At 43.5% G+C, this 22,143-nt stretch overlaps 1 protein-coding gene across 3 annotated transcripts in view; it reads left to right on the top strand.

The window, feature by feature from the left end:
• Window positions 1–22,143, top strand: part of CDKL5 (cyclin dependent kinase like 5) — a 418,621-nt gene that overhangs the window by 101,543 nt on the left and 294,935 nt on the right. For all 3 annotated transcript variants that reach the window (XM_029603337.1, XM_029603339.1, XM_029603338.1), the window contains exon 2: window positions 5,535–5,611. The gene's annotated coding sequence lies outside the window, so the exon portion shown is untranslated. The remainder of the gene's footprint in view (window positions 1–5,534; window positions 5,612–22,143) is intronic.

Here is a 22,143-nt window from a genome sequence, read left to right on the forward strand (position 1 = left end):
AAGGAGCCTTGGTGTGTAGCCCCAGCTGGAGGTTGTTGCTGCAATGACTGGACTAAAGTAAGTCGAGACATATATTTTTTTTAAGAGAAACACTCTCGTCCCTATCCCAGGGTGCTAGAAGCTTCAGAAGTATTAGATGTGGTTTCTATGTTCTCTTTGTAGTTGTGTCATCTGTTTTTCTTATGTACTTTGTTGTTTTCTATTTGAGTCATGCCATTAACTTACAATATCATGGGGTCATGTACTGTATATAGTGCTTTCCCTGCAAGGCTCTTTGATTAGCTGCTCCCAATGCAAGATTTACTTGTTTTTCTATCCTTGTAAACCATACTCAACACCCTCCTGAGTCATATAGTAATTAAATAATTCTCTTTATAATGAGTAGGCTGTTGGTTCCTAAAAGCCAGCCCTGTAGAGAATGGAATGTGCATTGAGGGGTGTCTAGATAAGGCATCATTATAAATGCTGAACATAAATAAGGTGGTGTCATTTTATTTTTCTGAATCTATAAGTTCCAAAACCTGTATGTTGAAATTATTTTAATTCAGAAACATGCAAATAGAAGTGTTTGTATTGTTGGCATTGTGTGCATGTATACACAGTAGCACTTTTATCTGAAGATTAATTATCCAGAAAAATCATGGTCCTTGAGCTGTGTTCTCCTGCTATCTGGAATTGTATTTGGTAGGCCTTGAGCAGGGGTCTGCCTGCCTGTGGAAGTTTGATACTCTGCTAATGAGGCTACAGAATGCTTAAACTGTGGTAACCTCAGACATGTTATTAGCCCAAGGATCCAGATTGGTTCTCTGGAGGCTCAGAAAGGGTTCCTGGGAAAGGCCCAGTGTTCGGGCAACTTGATGGCTGAGGACTGTACATTAGAGTTGGGAAGTGAAGCTCAGTTGTTGAGTGCAAGTCTGGACTTTGGACAGGGAATAGCAGAGTACTAACTTGGTATGACCAGTCCTTTACAAAAACACCTACTGTGAGTAATAGACTAATGAAGTGGGTTCTGTGTGTTTGTAAAGAAAATCTGTGTCTGTAAATAAAACTCTGGCAATGGATATAAATGAGACCTGTGTCTGTGTCCAGGAAGGGCCCTGACAGGAATTTGGTGCCTGCTTTTCAGTGGCGTAGCTAGACAATTTGGCGCCCGGGGCAAGAGACTTCTTCGGCGCCCCCTCCCTCCATCAATGATTTGCATGGAGCGAACACCCGCTACAGTCTTACCTACTTTATCTTACCTACTTTATTCGCACCGCCACAGTGCCGCCATGTCAGGCAGCACGCGCATGCGCGCAGCTCAAGTGAGAACCCGGGCGACGTTGACGCCTGGAGCTGTACCTCCCTTGCCTGCCTGGTGCTAGAGGATCACATGCGGGAGCCTGAAGGGTGAGAATGGGGAAGGGGAGCTGACGCCGCATGCACAAGATTTTGTGCGGGAGAGCGCTGAAGCACGCGCCACAGGGGAGGATAGGGAGTGGAGAAGCCGGAGGCTAAAAGCGCTTTCCTGTTTGCGGTACTAGAGAATTAAAAGTTGCAAAGTGTATGAAACAAACCAAAACCAAGCGCGATGAGGGTTGAGGGGATAGCTCTCTGCATACATGAAAACAGAAGAAAAGGCTGCGACCCTCGGTGCTAGGAAAAAAGTAGACTGCAGCCTAGAGAGGGCTGCACCTTGCGGGCGGCTTCTCGTCATGTTGGTTCATCCTGCACCCCTGGAGGGCGGGGTGGGGCTCGCCATAACATCCAACTCTGCCCTTAACGCGCTAATCAGGTCTTTCACTTAGCAGCTGTACAGAAACAAAAGCTATACAGCTAAGATAATGGAAGCTTGCTTGCGGCAGGCTCCATCCTTCAACCGCTTTCGCCCACACTGATCGTCAGCCTTGAACCGCCAGAAATGCCGCTCTGGTCCGCCTTCTAGTATGTGATGCCTGATTTAGGGAACCGATCTACTCTCCTTTTTATATTCCTTTGTAAAACTGGCGGACCGGGTGCGATGGATCCCTGGTTTTGGGTCGGCTGAGGCTTAAGTAACAGAAAACCGATTTTTCTACCGACCACCCTGCAACCTGAAATAGGGTCAGGGCTGCTCCTACCCCTCGTTTTCCTAAGTTTCATGCTTGCTAAGTGGAACATGGATTGGGTGTGGGCTAGAGCACAGGCGCCCCTAAGTAAATTGAATTACCATTACTATAAATCTCTCATAACAAAACAAAACAAAAAAAAAGACGATCTGCCAGTATTCAACAACACTTACATCTGGGCTTAAAATACTAATTTCTTTTTTTATTTAAATAGCTTTTTGGCGCCCCCTTAGACCCGGCGCCCGGGGCGGCCGCCCACCCCTTGCTACGCCACTGCTGCTTTTGTCTCACCTCTAACTTCATCAGGACTCCCTACCAGAAGCTGCCTTTCTCTTTCTTGATCCCTTCCTACCCCATGCAGTCTAACCAGCTCCCCCCTCCTTCCTAGTTGCTGCTTCTCAAACTTGCTACTTCAGCACCTCTCCTTCTTGCTCGTGATAGTCTCAGCTCTGTGTTTGAACTATATAGTTCTCCATAGATCATCTATGGAGCATCTTGCGAATCAAACTGTTAAGCTGAAACTGTGAACTGTGTGGAAGGAAGAGGTGCCAAAAGAGCGGGTTTGTGAAGCGTTGTGCTGGCTATGGGAAGCTCTGGTCAAGCCATTCGCGTCGGGGAGGGGAAAGGTACTCCCATTATCTGGAAACATCTATTACCAGGAATGTCAATCTTTCTGGATAAAAGCTACCCTACTGTCTATTCATATATGGCAAGATCCAGAGTCAGAAAATAGTAATCGGAAGATGATATTCAGCTGAAGGTGGTACTGCCTCTTGAAGAGGCAATATTATTCCATTATTGAATGAGACAGGTTCATGTGGGGTGTGGCACAAAATATGAAATTAAGTTAATTAGTTAGGAAAGGTTAAAAACACTGTCACTGACCATGTGATAGAGGTCTTTGGCTTCTGTATTTATCATGGGAAGTGTAGTTGTGAAAACCATTCGTAACCTAGGGAATGTAGTCTGTGCTTAGAAAGACTACCTCTGTCTTTCTGAACTCTTAGAGCACTTTTCTGTCTTCGCCATCATATGACCCACTTGCATGGTTAATTACATGACCCACTTGCATGGTTAATTACTGTCCTGCTTATCCACAAAGAAATTGAGGGTCTGACATCCTTTGGAGTTGTGTAGATTTACCTACAGCACAGCCTGTCCTGTTCTGGAGGAAAAGGGCTGAAAGAGGATTTTGAAATCTGGCTCTGCCTTAAAACAAACAAACAAACAAAACCATGGGGAAGAGAGGTATAGGGCTGCCAAGTTCACTATTGCTTAAATTATGGTTCTGAATAAACAGGTGAGCTGGCAGAAGCTAAGAAACACAGCTGTCATTAGTGACATTTCAACCACTTCAGGTTCTTATAAATCTCTTTTTCCCTAAACATTTTTTTTTTTTTTACAAAACAGGCATGAATTCTTCAATATTTAGAAAAAGGAAATTTGGAAAAAATGATGGCTGACTTGTAGTTAGCAACTCTTGGAGAAGGAAGAGCAGGCAAGAAGCTGAAGCGAGAGTATGGGGACAGAAACTGCTGGGAACAGTGGGAGAGTGGGTGGAGGATAGAATAAGCTGCACAGTATTAAAGAGGAACGTGTAGGAGCAGAGTGATGAAGCGGAGCTAGCGATGGTGAAGGAATAGAAAAGGGTCATGCACAGAGTTGTGTGTGTCTTTTTTTTTTCTTTTCTCTTTGGAAAGCTTTTCTTGTTAATATACCTTTTAAATGGGGAGGATTATTAGCTTGGTATTGTCACCTTATGAAGACAACTTTAAAGGAATTTTGTCCACTAATTGTACACCCCTGAGAGAGGATAAAAGTGTGTGCAGGACTTAAGAGGCATTCAGGTTAGTAGTGGGGGGTTTTAGGTCATGGGAATAAACGCGTGTGAGTTTGGATTTTTGTTGTAGATAAAGCAGATGCAAAGTATGCAGGAACACACTCCTGGTAATTTTCAAAGAGTAAATATTTGCATTGTTTCCCTTTTGAAAATTGGCTGCAAGATCTGAGGGTACCAAAGTACTTGCATACCGTGCAAAAATATGGGCTACTGAAAATTGTCCCCAATATGTATCAAATATAGTTAGGTTTGTGCTTGATATGCAATCAGAAATGTTGGTACCTTATGGAACAGAAGATATTTACCTGAGAATAGAAAGGTGCTACAATACATATGCTGGTAATTTTGGCTAGCAAAATATGCTGCATTTTTGTAGGTCTCCTTAGAAATTCTGTATGGTCACATGGAGAGGAGTAAGCTCTGTATATTGTGCTTGTAGGGACATTTTGAAACAAAGTCCCTTAAGAAGAGGAAAGGAACTGTTCGCCCTCCCCCACCTGTGCTTGCGAGGCCACCATCTTCTTTCCAACCATCAATTGAGGAGTTCATGCAGTCTTTTCGCACCAGTACTCCCTCAAGGCCAAATCAGCTAGGTTTGGGCTCCCATACTGCTTTGACTGGGAATTCCATCACCCTAAACCATGATACTCGCTTACCACCCTCAATGAACTCTGCATTTTCAGCATGTTCTCAAGAGGTATCCCCATTAGTCCATCCGGTTTTGAGCTCTCCCTCTGTGGTGGGGGGACCTGCTGTGATTGAGTTGCAAGATCTGGCTGGAAACACTAATGAGATCTTGCTTAATCCCAGTTCGGGATGTGTTCCCGAAGTTCCAGCCTTAGAGACTCCTTCGCAGATTACTCTGGAGACACTTTGGTTAGCTATTAAAGGTTTAGAGCAGTGTTTGGTGTCTAAACTGGGTTCTGTTAACTCTACTGTTGCACAAATTCAAACTCAAGTCCTAGGACATGATCATATTATTAAGAGCACTACAGAATGTATTACTAATTTAGAGAAACAGCAAGAATCCTTGGGGAAATGTGATTCGTCTTTGATCAAAGGCCAAGATTTTTTGCAACGTAGATTAGAAGCTCTTGAGAATAATTCTCGCAGGTTGAATTTACGTATACTAAATTTTCCTAAAGCTAGTAGTGTTTACCTAATTGATCTGTTAAGAAAATGTTATGTTGATTTTCTAAAGGTTCCTTATGATTCGGTCCCTCCTATTACTAAAGCATATTTTTTTACCTTATAGATCTATTGGGAATTCCAATGGTCAGGCTCCCTTACAGCTGACACATTAGAAAACTTGACAGCTTCATCAGGAATCTCATATAGAGGTTCAAGGTGTTGCTACTTTATTTGTTGTATTTGCTTTGGAACATGATCATATATGGACCATGAAAATGTTTTTTCATTCCTCTAATAAGTTCTTTCTGGGGCAAATTTGGCAATATTTCCTGATATTGCCAAGGCAACTCAACTTAGAGGTTTTTTCTGACTAAAAAGCAACACATATTAAATATTGGTGCAACTTTTTTCTTCTTCAGTTTCCCTGCAAGTGCATTATTAAAATGCTTACTAATACTTATATTTTTTTGATCCAGACCAGTTGGAAAACTTTCTTTTGAACCGGGAAGGACCATCTCCTGCTCTTCCTTAGTGATGTTGCTTCATTATTATGGTAAGTTTTATTATAGATTTATGGTGCATTTCTTATTACCCTATAATTTAGGTCCCCATTATTGTGGTCTTATTGGATAATAATTCTTCTGGTTTTGTCTTTCAATTACTAGCATTTCTTTTGTTTATATATCCATATTCTGGTTGTCTTTATTTGACTTGTTAATTTTTCAAAACATTCTGAAAATAGTGTTAAAAAAAATAAAGAACTAAGTCCCTGGAGGCACAAAAGTGCCCCTAAAATAGAAGATAACTGAATGTGACAGGCTTGCTAAAGTATTTGGACAGGAGGGTCTTACCTTTGCCTATGAGAGGCATAGACTGTGGTAATTACACAAAAGACAGAGTACCCTGCCTGAAACCACAGATAGAATTAATCATGAATCGGATGCTGGAGCTCTCTGATAGCAGAGCTGTTGCAGCCTCACGCATCCCTGCTCTCTAGCCGTAGGACCAGTTTGTTTTTCTTAAATTCCCCTCCCATGTTGTGATTAGAGCTCATGCACATTTCAGTTGCTGATGCATAAGGTATGTGGAATATCTTCTTAATCTGAGCATAGAGGCAAATCTATTTTCAGCCTCCACTGAAGTCTGGGGGCTGAAGCTAAAAACAGGAGTCACAGTTTTATAGATTAAAGGAAGCACTAGCTTTGGTTTCTGAATCAAGATTGTAATCTCTTACTGTAGTTGGAGCTTGTGGAGTCAAATACATGCAGACTTATGCAGTTTGAGATTTAAGTAAAGTTAGATATGACAAACCTTGTTTTTCATAGAGTCACAAACTCCTTCACTATGTCCAGGGAGGAGTAATTTGTATTGAGTTTAGCACCCCCAGTCATTTTGAAAAGTTGGCTGCTATAGCCTACAGTAAACATTTTTTAAAACTTTCATTTTGTGGTTTGTTTGGTAGGTAAAGTATCAGCCATTACCAATACTGTCATGTATTGTGTTTATAAAATTATTAACTATTTCTTTAAATGGTTGAAAAGTTTTTCCCTTCAGATCTAGTATGTTTTTAATTCAAAAAGCTATAATTGTTAATAAAAGAAAAAAAAGAAGCCTGTTTTCTTCAATGATGAATGTCATTTACCTTAATGGTGAAATCAAGGGCATTTAGAGGATATAGGTAATTTTTTTGATATGAAGAAAACCTCTTTTAGCAGAAGCCTCAGCAATGTATTTGCAGTACAGATGTAAGACAGTGGTGGGGAACCTTCAGTCCATGAGGGCTACACACCAGTCAGGTTTTCAGGCTATTTATGTATTCCATTTGATTAGTCGATATATCCAGGGGATGCTTGCAGCATTTTAAAATAAAATTTTAAAATAAAATACAGTAAATAATCAGCAAATAACACATTTATAATAGCACATACCTCAATTGTATGAAATCTGTCATGCATCGAGTGAGAGGCTGCTGCCTGCATCCTTTCCTAGACTATTGTCAGAAAATACAGAAAGCCAACCAGCCAGGCAAACTTGCATAAACCGCATCTTTTTATTTTTTTTTTTTGGGTAATTCAAAATGTTTATTGGATGTATTCAATAAGAAAAAAGACAAAGGCAAACTTTAATCAAGCATCCATAATTTCCTATACAATGAAACACCCAACCCTCCCACCCCTGTTATATTCATAATTGAAAACAATACAATATAATACATTACAGCACATATCAGGCTCCTGGTGGCAAAAAATACAGCAAATATTTGACAATGTCACCTAGAATGCTCTATGCGGAGTGCAGAACATCATACAAATACAAAACAAAAGCAGTATTGTACTAGAAGCACCAACATAAATTTTAAAGGCTATTATAGAGAGTAAAAGAAAAGAAAAATAAAAGCTAAATGAATCTAAGGGCACAAAATTCTCAAATTTTTAGTGTTAAACAATCAGTCTCTGGGAGCTCTGTGATTTAACAAAAGGTTCCCAAATTTTTCTCAAAAGAGGCTAAACGATTATGGCGTAAGGCAGTTAAGTAAGCCAATCTGTAATGAAGTAATCGATGCATAACTCGCTGGAGAGAGGGTATTGCAGTGTGTTTCCAAAAGAATGTCAATTCCCAGTGAGCAGTTATAAATACTTGGCATAATCGCTGCTGATACTTAGTTGCCCCCATAATCGGCAAGGTAAGCAATGCATAATGAGCATCATGAATATTCCCCACTCCCAGGAGTTTGGGTAGCCAATCAGTAAGTTGATGCCAAAAGGGCAAAATCTCCCTATAGTGCCACCAGATATGCATGAAAGTACCCATAGCCCCACAATTTCTCTAGCATTGATCACTGCACCGCATTTATCCTTTTATCAGTCTAGTAGGGGTGAGATACCAGTGAAACAATAACTTAAAAAAATTTTCCTGAAGAGCAGCATAAATGGAGCATTTACTTGCACAAAAATAAACTGAATCCCACTTTCCAGAACTCAAAGTAGTGCCTAAATCCAACTCCCAGGCTTTAAGATGCGGGTAGGCATCAGTTATATGTCCATTAAGAAGACAATATATTTTAGCAATAATTTTCAAACAGTGAATTACATTGTCAAATGGAGGAAACTCTGTTGTGCTAGTATAAAGTGCCAAATTTGGCCATATTAAAGAAAGTACAGTCCATCCATCTGGTAAGTGTCAGAAATGGCAGCAGAAAGCATAATAGTCCCTTGAGTGAGTAAATGATCTACCCTATAAATACTATGAGCCTTTCCATCCTCAAAGGCTTTAAGCGAGAGACACATGGGGAAAGAAGCATTGAGTGATGGGTGAGAAAAAAGTAAGAATGAGTTCCAACCAATTTAGCTTTCCACTGATTCCAAACCCGCACGGTTGTATGTAAAGCATATGGATAGCAATTCAGTGTGTGCCAAGTAGAGCGGGGCTGCCAGGGGGAGATCGCAGAGAGGCGCATTACCTCAGCCATTGCTTGTTCTAACAGACCCCATTGTCGTAAAAGACGTTTGCTTTTTTTTTTCTTTTTTTTAACCTTTGCTGAGGTGGACACTTCAAAAGCAACAATATCTATGAATTTATTTGTTTTTATATTCTGCTTTTCAACACTTCAAAGCAGATTACATTCAGGTACTGTATGTACTTCCTTTTCCCTGAGGGATTGCAATCTAAGACCTAGGGGCACTAAACCACGATGTTTTATCACAGGAGGGGACCCACTTCTGCAGGGGGGTTGTCACCATGATAGTGGGGCCATCCCTTGAAAAAGCATTTGCGGCTGTATGGTGCGTTTTTTTTCTGTCTTGCGGGCAAAACCTGCAGGACAAAAGAATGTGCCGCTTGGCTCTTTAATGCAATCTCATGGGACCACCAATGCCTTAAAGAGCTGCTGGCCTGAAAAAAAGTTGCGGTAAAAAAAAAAAGGCAGCCTGAGACCCCCAAAATGTTAAAAAAAAAAAAAAATGTAGATGCACAGTGATGGCTCCCCACCCCTCCCCCCTGAAGACCATCAAGGCCTCAGCCCCTCCACTCTTCAAAGCTTTAAAACATGAAAAAAGGGTCTCCTACCCTTCCGATCCTCCCCCCCCCCCCTCCAAAGTCAACAATAGGGTCCTGGGACCTACTCTCAAGTCAATAGGGGGTCCCAGCCCCTCCTTCCCACCCCCCAAGTCAGATAGTGTTCCGGCCCCACCTACCTATGCCATCCCTCCCCCAATAACAAAAATTATAGTGCAGGCCCCCCCCCCCCCTTCAAATGGATCCCGCATCTTGGCCAGCTAAACCCTTGCACCCGGCCCGATCTGTGACATTTTCCAAAATGGCGTCAACCTGACCTTACTCCAGCCATGTGGCCTGGGTCCGATCCCTGTACCTTATCCCAGTCACATTGATGGGGCATGGTCAGTTTAGTGCCATTTCGAAAAATGGTATCGACCAGGTCGGGTGCAAAGATACACCTGGCCCCGACATAGGATTCATTTGAAGGCTTGGGAGCTGCAGGAAGGGATTGGGGGTGGGGATTTGCACCCTAATTTTCTGGTTTCCGGGAGGAGGTGGGTATGAGCAGGTGGGGCTGGAACCCTCTTGTTCACTTGGGGGTGTGGGGAGTGGAAATTGGAAGGGGCCAAGATTCTATTTTTTTCTGCTTAAGCTTTGGGGGGGGGGGGGGGTAGGAGGGTCCTTCGCCGTACGCCTACATGTTTTATTTTTTTACATTTTGAGGGAGTCCCAGGTTAAGACAGGGATCAGCACTGACCCCCACTCCACCTCCCTGTTTGCCGTGACTTTTTCTTTTTTTAATCTGCACTTTAAATGTGAGGTGGGAGGCCCGGGACCCTATTGCGGGTCCTGGGCCTCCTGCATCACATTTACTGCTTTTCATTTACTGCTTTTAGGTATTTTATTGTGGCTGACCACCTTCTCATTCAGCCGTGATAAAATATTTGCGTAAGATTGCATATGGATGAACTTCTTCGCATGCATTTGCATTATTCACGCATGCAAATCACATGCAAAAGAAGGTCATTATAATAGAGGAAGGAACATGGGCATGGAGATGCAAAATATCATGAATATTATATGTTAGAGCCTTACTGCTGATTCATGCATCTTCCTGTAAGTTTGTATCACAGGCAACGGAGGGTAAAGTGACTTGCCTAAGGTCACAAAGAGTAGCAATTCAGTTCCTTCTCTATAACAGGGCTACTATACTCTTACAGTAGGCAGTATACTCAGGCTTGCGCAAACTATTAAGCAGTCACCTTAAACTTCCTTTAGAACTGTTTGTTGCCTTTCCTCTGAGCCAACCTTGAGCCAAAGGTTTCCTAATCTTTAGAGAGTTTAGAGTGTAGCTCTAAACTTTCCATGGCCCTTCCTGATCTCCTCCCCCTGCTCTTCTGCTTTCTCCATCTTTAGTGTAACAGGAACCTGTCCTTTCCAGGCCCTGTCATCTCCCTCCCTTTCTGCCTCTACAGCTGGCTTTTGTTTCTTTGGCTTGTCACAACCCAAATCCTTGTCAATGTCTCCCAGTGTGTTGGCTCTGTGGACCCACATTACCCATAAGCCTTGACTGCAAGACCATACTATTTCTGTGTTCTCTTGTTTTCCATAGATAAGCAGCTGAATTAGCCATGCTGTCTGGGTACGTCCTCTGTGCCACTAGGTGGCGGAGCTCTCCAAGATCACCCAAAGTCTTTTAGTGAGGTATTCCTTCTTGTATGTTCCCTTCCCTCCTCGAGGCTCCTTAGTCCGTGTCAAAGCAAGACGATATGCAATGCCAGAGCTGTCCCTGGAGGTGGGCAGGTCAACATGGCTAGTTCATCTGCTATCTACAGAAAACACCGTTTACGGTAAGCAAACTTGCTTTTTTCCATAGATAAGCAGCTGAATTAGCCATGCTGTCTGGGAGTCCCCAGCTGAAGTATTGAGCGCAATATTCAATGCGAGTATGCTGTAGGTAGTTTAGCGCTCAATACAGTAATAAGAGGCGGACAGTTCTTATGAGCCTGTTGGATTAGATGATGAAGTGCTTTGTTTTAGAATTATCCGCCCCATCCTGGCGTCATCCCTAGTTTGTTTATCCAAACAGTAGTGGGATGTGAAGGTATGCAGCGAGGACCATGTGGCTGCCTTGCAGATGTCTAGGAGAGGCACATCGTGGAGGTGAGCAACGGAAGCAGCCATCGCACATACTTGATGTGTCTTGGGTGTGGAAGATAGGGATTCTGAATGTTTTTGATAGCAGGAATGTTTACAGTTGGAAATCCAGGATGATAACGTTCTCTTGGAAACAGGAAGTCCTGGTGCGTTTGGATTGAAGGAGAGGAAGAGCTGCGAGGCTCTATTACAGTGAGTGCATTATTTATAATAAGCGAGTGTTCGTTTACAGTCCAATGAATGAAAACGTCGTTCACTGTCGTTCGCATGAGGTTTTGGGTGGAAAGTCAAGAGGGTAATGGTCTGGTTTAAGTGAAAGGCTGAGACCACATTAGGAAGAAAGTTAGGATGCGACCGCAGCGTAACCTTGTCATGGTAGAATTCAAGGTAAGGTGGGTAATGCACCAACCCTTGAAGTTCGCTGATTCACCTCGCAGATGTGAGGGCGACTAAAAATAGTACTTTCCAGGAAACGTATCTAGGATGACAAGTGTCTAGCAGTTCAACAGGTGGTAGCATAAGCTGCTCCATAATTAGGTTGACATCCCACGATACTGGTGGTTTCTTTATCGGGGGCTGTAAATGTAGGACACCCTTCATGAATCTGGAAACAAGGGTATGACAGGATATAGGTTCTCTGTTGAGAGGAGTGTGGTAAGCTGCTGTTGCACTGAGGTGAACACGAAGAGAGGCAATGGCAAGACCTTCCATGTAAAGCAGGTGGAGGTAAGTCAGAAGATGTTCTGGTGGACAGGTGAGTGGATCTGTGTCCATTGATGAACACCAGGATGTGTAACGTGCCCATTTGCTTTGGTAGCTTAGTTGCATTGATAATTTTCTGGATGAGATCAGAATATCTTGCAGTTGAGGAGAAATGTTTAGGTTTTGGAATATGACCCTTTCAATCTCCATGCAATGAGATTCAGCGACGTGTGAAGCGGATGGAGTATTGAGCCCCCTTCTTGGATGTGGAGGGTGGGATCGTTCCCTAGAGGGATTGGTTTGCAAATTGACAGTTGAATCAGGTAGCTGTACCATGGTTGTCGCGCTCATGCCAGTGCGATCAGGATCAAATCCGCATTGTCTTCGACACACCTCTGTACTGTACGTGAGATGAGAGGAATGGGAGGGAACGTGTAAAGCAGACCTTGGGACCAATCAAGGAGGAATACATCCTGCGCCAACCAGTGGGTGCTGGGGTATACTGAGCAAAATAGATCGACTTTCTTTTGTGTTCTGTTGCAAAGAGGTCGATCTGGGGAAGACCCCAAGTTGAGAAAATTTGATTGGCTACATCCTGATGTAGTTCCCATTTGTGAGGGTGAAATATTCTGTTCAGCTTGTCTGCTTTGGAATTGTTGATTCCCGGTAGGTATGTGGCTTGTAGGAAGATTCCCTTGCTGTGGGCTCAGTCCAGAATCTCAATCGCCTCTTTTCAAAGGTTCCATGAACCGGACCCTCCTTCTTTGTTGATGTAAAACATTGCCACTTGGTTGTCTGTGTGGATCATGACAACATGGTGTTGAAGATTGTGTTCGAAAGTTCGAAGGGCATTTTTGATAACCCGAAGTTCCAGGAGATTTGTGTGGTGATTTCGTTCCTGTTCCAACCATAACCCCTGAGTCTGTAGGTTGGTAAGATGGGCTCCCCACCCTGTGGGGGAGGCATCTGTGGTAAGTACTAGTTGATGGCGAGGGGGTCGTAGCGGTGAGCTCTCTGTTAGTGCTGGTGGGGTTATCCACCAGCGGAGGTCTATTTTCATGCTGGTTGTTAGCGTCAGTGGAGTAGATAGTGGGCTTAGGAACTAAGTCCATTGATTCTTTAGACCCCATTGTAGGCGACAGATATGTAGTCGCGTGTGTGGAACAACATAGGTAGATGCTTCCAAATGACCCAGTATGGTTAAGATTTGACAGGCTGAGGCCGTTGTAAGGTCTAAAAGGCGGTGGGCGAGTGTAGTCAGAGTTAGTGCTTGAGGTTGTGGCAGGAAAGCTCTGTCTTGAACAGTGTCTAAGTAAGCTCCAATGAATTGCAATGTTTGAGTAGGTTGCAAGTTCGATTTCTCGTAGTTTATTAGAAGTTCCAGATTGTCCAGGCAATTGATTGTGCGAACTAAGTTGCCCCACAGAAGAGAAGGATTGGGGACCACTAGCAGCCAATCGTCGAGATAAGGAAATATCTGAACCCCCTGTCTGCAGAGGTGTGCCACCACTACTGATAGACATTTTGTGAAAACTCTGGGGGCGGAGGAGAGCCCGAACGGGAGAACTTTGTACTGAAAATGTCTCTCTTCCGCTTGAAAACAGAGGTAATGCCAAGATTTGGGATGCGGACATATGCATCCTTTAAATCTAGGGAGCACATCCAGTCCTTGGGTTGGAGGATAGGAAGAAAAGAAGTCATTTTGAATTTCTCTCTCCATAAGTGCTTGTTGAGGGAGCGTAGGTCCAGAATTGGTCGAAGCCCTCCAGATGTTTTGGGGATGAGGAAGTATTGTGAATAGAATCCCTTCTGATATTGGGATGGAGTTAACTCCCGTATGCAGTTTTGTGAAGTAGTTGGTCGATTTCTTGAAGGAGAAATTTTTGATGAGCACCCTGGTGTTTTGTGGAAACTGGATGCGGGAGAGATGGAGGGGATGCGAAGTTGAGAGAGTAACCCTATCTTATTATGGTTAGGACCCATAAATCTGATGTTATGTTGCTCCATTTATTTATTACGCTACAGAACACCCAGTCCCACCACAATAAACTGTACCTCCTCCACAACTTACAAATTGATGACCCTGTAGACATACTCTGATTAACCGAAGCATGGACACAGAACACTGACACCCACCAGCTCCTACAAATCTGCCTGCCTGGCTTCACCTTCTGCCAATCCACATGTGGAAACGATAGAGGAGGAGATACTGTGGTAATTGCCAGACAATCCCTTGGCATGATCCTCCCACGTGGGAGGTCAAAGAAATAGAATCCTTATTTCCACAAACAGACACCCATCCCACATGGGGAATTCTGCTGATCAAATGCCTGCCATGAGGCTCAGCCAAGGCCCTCCAATATCTTTTCTCTGTTATCTCAAAAATAATCCTACGATATCCAAGGACATTGATCCTAAGAGAGTTCGATATCTACGTGGATGACCCCGATCATGCTCCAGCCTGCCACTTCCTAACCACTGCTGAAATGCTAGGCCTATAGCAACTGGTGCTTGTGCCAGTTCAGTTATAATAACAAATCAAGGACTCACAAACCATTTGATTCTCATGGAATGATTACTGCATGATAAAATTCAACCTGCCTAAACAAACCTTACTGATAGATCACATCCAAGAAACAGATTCTTCTAATCAGATGAACTGCGCAAACAACCCCAGAGGCCTTCCTGACCACTCTTGAAAAACAAACTCTAAAGACCTACCCCAACCTCATCCAACCACCAGGCTGAAAACTGGAGCAAGGACTTTAGCAAAACCTTCAGCAAAATTGCCCCAGTGAAGATCTGCCATATCAGAATCTGAAATGCACTTCTTGGTTCTCCCCAGAACTAATTACTTTAAAACAAACTGGGAGAAGACTTGAGCAAAAATGGTAGAAATCAGATTTACAGGTTGACAGAGAAAACTGCAGAACATACATGTCTATCGCAGCGCTGTGACAGATGCTAAAGAAGTATACTTGTCAGGGTTTGATCAGAGTATAGACACAACAATCAGAGTTCACAGACAGCTTTAATTAAAGAAGCATATATTGAACATAACACGGGGTTCTTTCTTACAATATACAGGAGAAACCAAAGTATTTTAAGAGCACTCCCTTACCAGACAAGCAAAGATTTAGAACCAAGACAGCTTGACTGGATTCAAGGCAATCCTTAAAGACCCGGCCCAGGGAATTAGGATTCATTGCATTAGAAGAGACTGCTGGTCAGGGGTTTAAACAGGGTGTGCTATCAGTGGTGGGTCTCCTTTTGGATCAATGAGGATTTTACTAGATGTGTCCAAGCTCCTAATCCCTGAAAGGTTGGACTAATACTGCTTCCCAGCTCTCCACCACTAGTATGGCTCTCCCTGGAGGTTTTCAGCATGTTGCTCAAACATCCACTGAATCAAATCCTGACATTACTACACCCAAGGCAATCAAGCAAAAAACTTGGCCAAAGAACTATTCAGGATAGTCATCAATCTCCTAACACCCACCTCCTGCATCCCCCCTCCACACCAGCATCAGAAACCCAGTGCAACAACGTAGCTAAATTCTTTGCAGACAAAATTTCATACATCAGAGTTGACCTGGATTCAACCATTGAAACTGAACTTCCTTTGGAGCTGCAAACTACACTATTTCTCATTGTGTTATTTTTCCACCTGCTACTAGAAGAAAATATCATAGCTCTCCTTTCTGATAAGCAGGGCCACTACATGCAACATAGATCCCTGCATCTTCTGGATAATTAAACAGACAGACTTTCTCAACTGTATTACAGCTGTTGTAAATACCTCTTTCGCTGAGGGTCACCTATCCAACAGCCCAAAAAGAACAACAGTGAGGCCAGAGGCATGCGGTCAGGGCCTTCAAGGGATTCGGTAAATCCCTAACCCATAGGCGTCGCTACAGGTGGCAAGTGCCACCCAAATTTATATATTGGATTGGGTGGGGAAAACCAAACCCCTGTCTGATCCAATCAATGGCATCACTCCTTGCTACCCCCCCCCCCCACCAATGGGCAGCAGGAGTCGCATTTATCCAAACGTCATCTCCTGCTGGCACAGGGCCAGTCTCACAGCTCTTACCAGGAGACCAGCCCTGTGACAGCAGGCGATGAGGTTTGAATAAACACGATTCCCGCTGCTGCCTACTCCACAACGCAGCAGCCCACCACAGAAACTTTCCTGCGGTGGCTGAAGAGAGGAGACGGATGCAGTAGCTTCCAGCAGCCACTGGTGGCTAAAGAGAGAGATCAGACACAGTGGCTGCCAGTGGACTGCATCCCACTGGCAGCTGAAGAGAGAAGAAAGCCTCTGTGGCCGACAGTGGACCTCATCCCACTTGCGGCTGAAGCGAGGAAGAGTACGTGATGGCCACCAGCAGACCCCATCCCACTGGCGGCTGAAGAAGGCGGCCCAGGCCCTATGTATATGTGTGTGTGTGTGGATGACTGCCTGTGCGGGTGGGTGGGTGGGTGTCTGCTTCAGTGTGTAGGTGGGTGATGTGTATGTGGATGGCTGTGTGTGCATGGAGGGTTGACAACATGTGTGGGTGAATAGGTGGGTGGGTGTGGCTGGGTTAGAGCCTGGGAGTGGATGTGTGACTGCCTGTATATGTGTGTGTGTATGACTACCTGGGTCGGTAGGTGAGAGCCTAGGTAGGTTTTTGTGGGTGGATGACATCTGTGTATTTGTTGGTGAGAGCTATGTGGTTGTGTGTGTGAAAGGGGCTGTATGTGGGGGGGGGGGGGGGTGTGTGACAGTTTGTGTGGGTGACTGCCTGTGTGTGTGAGAGAAACTGCTTTTGTGTGTGTATATGTGACTGGTTGGGTGATGACTTGTGTGGGTGGACAACTACCTGGGTTGGTGAGTGAGTGTTTGTGGGTGAGATCGTGTGTGTATGTGTGTGTGTGTGTGTGTATGAGATTGAGAGCCTGTGTGTGGGAGGGCTGGATGGGTGAGAGCCGGTGTGTGTATGTGTGACTGCCAGTGTGTAGGTGTGGGTGGATGACTCTTTGTGTGTTTAGGTGGATAGGTGACTGCCTGTGTGGGTGAGAGCCCGAGTATGTGTGTGGGTGGGTGAGAGCCAATGTGTGTGAGTTTGTGTGTGGAGGAGAACATAAGAACATAAGAAATTGCCATGCTGGGTCAGTTCAAAGGTCCATCAAGCCCAGCATCTGTTTCCAACAGAGGCCAAACCAGGCCACAAGAACCTGGCAATTACCCAAACACTAAGAAGATCCCATGCTACTGATGCAATTAATAGCAGTGGCTATTCCCTAAGTAAACTTGATTAATAGTAGTAAATGGACTTCTCCTCCAAGAATCTGCTTGTGATTTAACCACTCTGAATAATTTTGTATCATCCGCAAATTTGATAACCTCACTCGTCGTATTCCTTTCCAGATTATTTATATATATATTGAAAAGCACCGGTCCAAGTACAGATCCCTGAGGCACTCCACTGTTTACCCTTTTCCATTGAGAAAATTGACCATTTAATCCTACTCTCTGTTTCCTTTCTTTTAACCAGTTTGTAATCCACGAAAGGACATCACCTCCTATCCCATGACTTTTTAGTTTTCTTAGAAGCCTCTCATGAGGGACTTTGTCAAACGCCTTCTGAAAATCCAAATACACTACATATACTGGTTCACATTTATCCACATGTTTATTAACCCCTTCAAAAAAATGAAGCAGATTTGTTAGGCAAGACTTCGCTTGGGTAAATCCATGTTGACTGTGTTCCATTAAACCATGTCTTTCTATATGCTCTACGATTTTGATCTTGAGAATAGTTTCTACTATTTTTCCCGGCACTGAAGTCAGGCTCACTGGTCTATAGTTACCCAGATCGCCCCTGGAGCCCTTTTTAATTATTGGGGTTACATTGGCCACCCTCCAGTCTTCAGGTACAATGGATGATTTTAATGATAGGTTACAAATTTTAACTAATAGATCAGAAATCTCATTTTTGAGTTCCTTCAGAACCCTAGGATGCATACCATCCGGTCCAGGTGATTTGCTGCTCTTTAGTTTGTCAATCTGGCCTACTACATCTTCCAAGTTCACAGTGATTTGGTTCAGTTCGTCTGACTCATCACCCCTGTGTGTGTGTGTATGTGTGTGAGGGAGTTCGAGGGTAAAGTTTGTACAACTCTCCATCCCCCAATCCACAACAACCTCAGAGTGGCTGGAAATGGAAACATCACAGGCATGAAGAGGGAGATTTTTAAAATCCTTATTAGTTTCATTATTGGATGTTTGATATATTTGCTGTTTTGAAATATATTGGTATTTTGGGAAATTTTATAAACATTTGTTTGAGGTTTCAATTATAAGATGTTCTATTCATTTTTAAATATTTATTCTTTTGATTAGTATGGTTTACTTTTATGATTAATGTTTTATATTTCTTTATTTTCTTTGTTGTTCTCGTATTTTGCATTTGGTAAGGTTCTGTATGTGTGATCCAAGTGAGGGATTCTGCTAGTTTATTGTTTCTAGGGGTCTATAGCAGTCTGTCTTGTTTTGGTTTTCAATATGAGGTGTATTGGTCTTCTAGAGCCTGTTGTAATATTTGTAATGCTGCTCTTTTCTGGGTAGGGTTGTTGCTGTTGAGTCCTGGGAGTTAGTGTTATGTTGAAATGGCAGATTTGTCTCTTGGGGTAAACTGTATTCTTAGGAGGCTGTGATGGCTTTTATTGGAGCTTTGTAAGTATTATCCAAAACTACTGTATGTGAGTTACTGAGACAATATAGGAACCATCTTGAAATGTGAATGTCTCTGATTTGACATCTGAAGAAAGGACATATGTAGTTTTAAAATCTTTTATACAATATTTTTAGGTACATGTATTTTTTTTATTTTACAGGTATTTTAGGCAGCCTGGCTTGTTTTGTTTTCTAAATAGGAGATATATTGTCATTTTAGAGCCTGATGTAATATTTGCAGTGTTGCCTTTCGTAAGTAAGGTTGTAGTTTGAGTGCTGGCAGGCAGTGCTGTTTTTGGTATAGGAGGTTTACTATATTGTAATTGTTTATTCATGGCTTTCTGAGGGCCAAGCCCACACTTTTATTACATGTTAAAACAGGCCTAATGCCATATGGGTTCCATGTGTCTTTTGAACCTAGGAGAGAGGAGGTTGAGGGAGCGAGACTGCAGTAAACCGGGAGGGGGGAGGGAGGGTGGACAGGTGGTGCATGTGAGAGGGGAGAGGGGACTGAGGGAGTGAGACTGACAGGGCCTGAGATCGGTGCCAAATTTGACATCAACAAAATGGTGGCAGTCTTAAGGCCAGCTGATGCTATTTTTGTTATATGGCTATATGTGGATATTTTAGGGAAAAGTTTATTTTCAGTTTATTTGAAAATAGACATTTTTAGTCCAAAAAAATATTTGTTTAAAAATGAATGCACATCCTTACCTGCTATCTCAATAAATAATAAAACTGAGGCCTTTTTGTAGTAAAGAAAATAAAACATATTTTTTTATATTTATGCAAGGCCTTTTGAAATGTTAAATTACTAGGAACTTGTTAAAAGTTGAAAGTACCGTTTGATAGGAGTAAAAACTTTTCTCTGAAAATAAGGTAAATGACCAGTTATGTAGATGGGTGTCATCATCACTGCTCAATGGATGGAATTTTTAGGAGCTTTGTAAGAATTTCTTGAAAAGTCCTGGGTATGTGCAGCATGCTTCAGTTTGCTTTTCTCCATCAGAATGAATGGATTTTATCTTTTTCTCTTATAATCTCTGGCTTTCCAGAGATATTTTAATGTATTTATTTTTATTATATTATTTCTTTATTTACAGGGGCTTTTTCCTCAAATTCAATGTACCCCTTGCTTTTTTTGTTTTTCTAATTTTTTAGTTAGGTTTTGTTGGCATTTCAGGTTTTATTGATTTTTCATGTCACCTGGCCTATTTTGAGCCACAGCCCCATAAGGCCTCAGGTTCTCTCAATTTTTTTTTTAAACTTTGGGAATCATCTTCTCAATTTTAAATGTTTCTGCCTCTGATTTTATATCATCTGTTTTTCTTACCATGTCTGAGAGAACCACAAGTGACTTCAAGTTTTGAGTGAACTGCAGATAGAAAATGTGTATTATTGATCATCACAAGACCCACTACTGTTGTCTGGGGAAGGATATCATTGCAATATCTGCTCAAATATGACACATCCCATTGTAACATCTACTTAAGGATGTCATCAAGACACCACCTCTACAAGTGTGGAGAGTAACCGACCACTCTGTCCTTCTGGAGCAGGAGGTTTCCCTTCTTCTCCAGTTAAGGGCAATAGAACCCGTTCCTCTTTAGCAAAAAGGCCTAGGGTTCTATTCCCGGTACTTTTTGATCCCCAAAAAATCCGGGGGGCTTCGTCCAATTCTGGACCTACGTACCCTCAACAAGTACCTCCAGTGGGAAAAGTTCAAGATGGTAACCTTGGGCTCGCTTCTACCTCTTCTACAAAGAGGAGACTGACTCTGCTCTCTGGACCTCCAGGACACATACACCCACATTGCGATAGCTCCAGCTCATCGCAAGTACCTCAGGTTTTTAGTAGGCCCAAGGCACTATCAAAACCGGGTGCTTCCATTCGGCCTAGCATCAGCACCACGAGTCTTTACCAAATGTCTCGTAGTTGTCGCAGCCTTTCTCAGGAAAGAAGGTGTTCACGTCTACCCCTATCTAGACGACTGGTTAATCAGAGCCCCAACCCAGCAAGCCGCTCGATCGTCCCTGGATTTGACCCTACACACTCTAATTTGTCTAGGATTTCTCGTCAATTATGAGAAATCCTATTTAGTCCCAACTCAAACCTTGTCGTTCATTGGGGCAGACTTGGACACCTTACAGGCAAAAGCCTTTCTACCTCAACAACGAGTGCAAACCCTCGTGTCCCTTGCTCACCAGTTGCAGTCTCAGTATACAGCAACAGCTCGGCAATTCCTTGTCCTTCTCGGACACATGGCGTCCTCAGTCCATCTCACACCAATGGCCCACCTGGCCATGAGAGTCATGCATTGGACTCTGAGGTCACAATGGATTCAAGCGACTCAGCCTCTGTCAACCATTGTCCACATCACCGACGCACTCCGTCTGTCTCTCGCCTGGTGGAAAGATCAGAACAATCTCCTCCAGGGACTGCCTTTTCACCTACCAGATCCTCAACTCATTCTCACCACCGATGCTTCCAACCTCGGGTGGGGGGAGCTCATGTGAACGATCTACAGTCACAAGGATTTTGGTCTCCAGAGGAAGCCAAACACCAGGTAAATTTCCTGGTGCTTCGAGCAATGCGATATGCTCTCAGAGCTTTTCAGGATTGCCTATCAAATCACGTCATCCTGATTTAGACGGACAACCGGGTGGCCATGTGGTACATCAACAAGCAGGGAGGCACAGGCTCCTTCCTTCTGTGTCAGGAAGCTGCGCAGATTTGGGCGGAAGCGCTCTCCCACTCGATGTACCTCAGGGCCACTTATTTGCCGGGAGTGCACAATGTCTTGGCAGACAAACTGAGTCGTGTCTTCCAACCGCACGAGTGGTCTCTCAATCCCTCGGTAGCAACCTCTCTCTTCCAGCAATGGGGTCATCCCCAAATAGACCTCTTTGCGTCCCCTCAGAACCACAAAGTGGACAATTACTGCTCCCTCATTCGGAGCGAGTGCTCTCAGCCCAGAGATGCATTCTCCCTCTCGTGGGCAGCCGATCTGCTTTATGCATTCCCTCCACTTCCTCTTCTCTCGAAGACTCTCGTGAAGCTTTGTCAGGACAAAGGAACCATGATCCTGATAGCACCTCACTGGCCACGCCAAGTGTGGTTTCCCATACTCCAGGATCTCTCCATCCACAGGCACATTCCCTTGGGAACGCACCCGCTTCTGATCACTCAGAACGACGGATGTCTACGCCATCCCAATCTTCAGGCCTTGTCCCTGACAGCATGGATGTTGAAAGGTTAATTCTTCAACCACTTAACCTTTTGATTCGGTTTCTCGTGTCCTGATTGCTTCACGAAAGCCTTCCACAAGAAAATCTTATTCCTATAAATGGAAAAGGTACACATCATGGTGCACCTCGCAGTCCCTTGATCCCTTTTCCTGTCCAATCCCAAGGTTTTTGGACTATCTCTGGCATTTATCGGAATCAGGTCTAAAGACCTCTTCCATCAGAATGCATGTCAGTGCGGTAGCCGCCTTCCATAAAGGTGTC

The sequence above is a fragment of the Rhinatrema bivittatum genome, chromosome 5 (genome assembly GCF_901001135.1).
Source record: "Rhinatrema bivittatum chromosome 5, aRhiBiv1.1, whole genome shotgun sequence".
NCBI lineage: Eukaryota > Metazoa > Chordata > Amphibia > Gymnophiona > Rhinatrematidae > Rhinatrema > Rhinatrema bivittatum.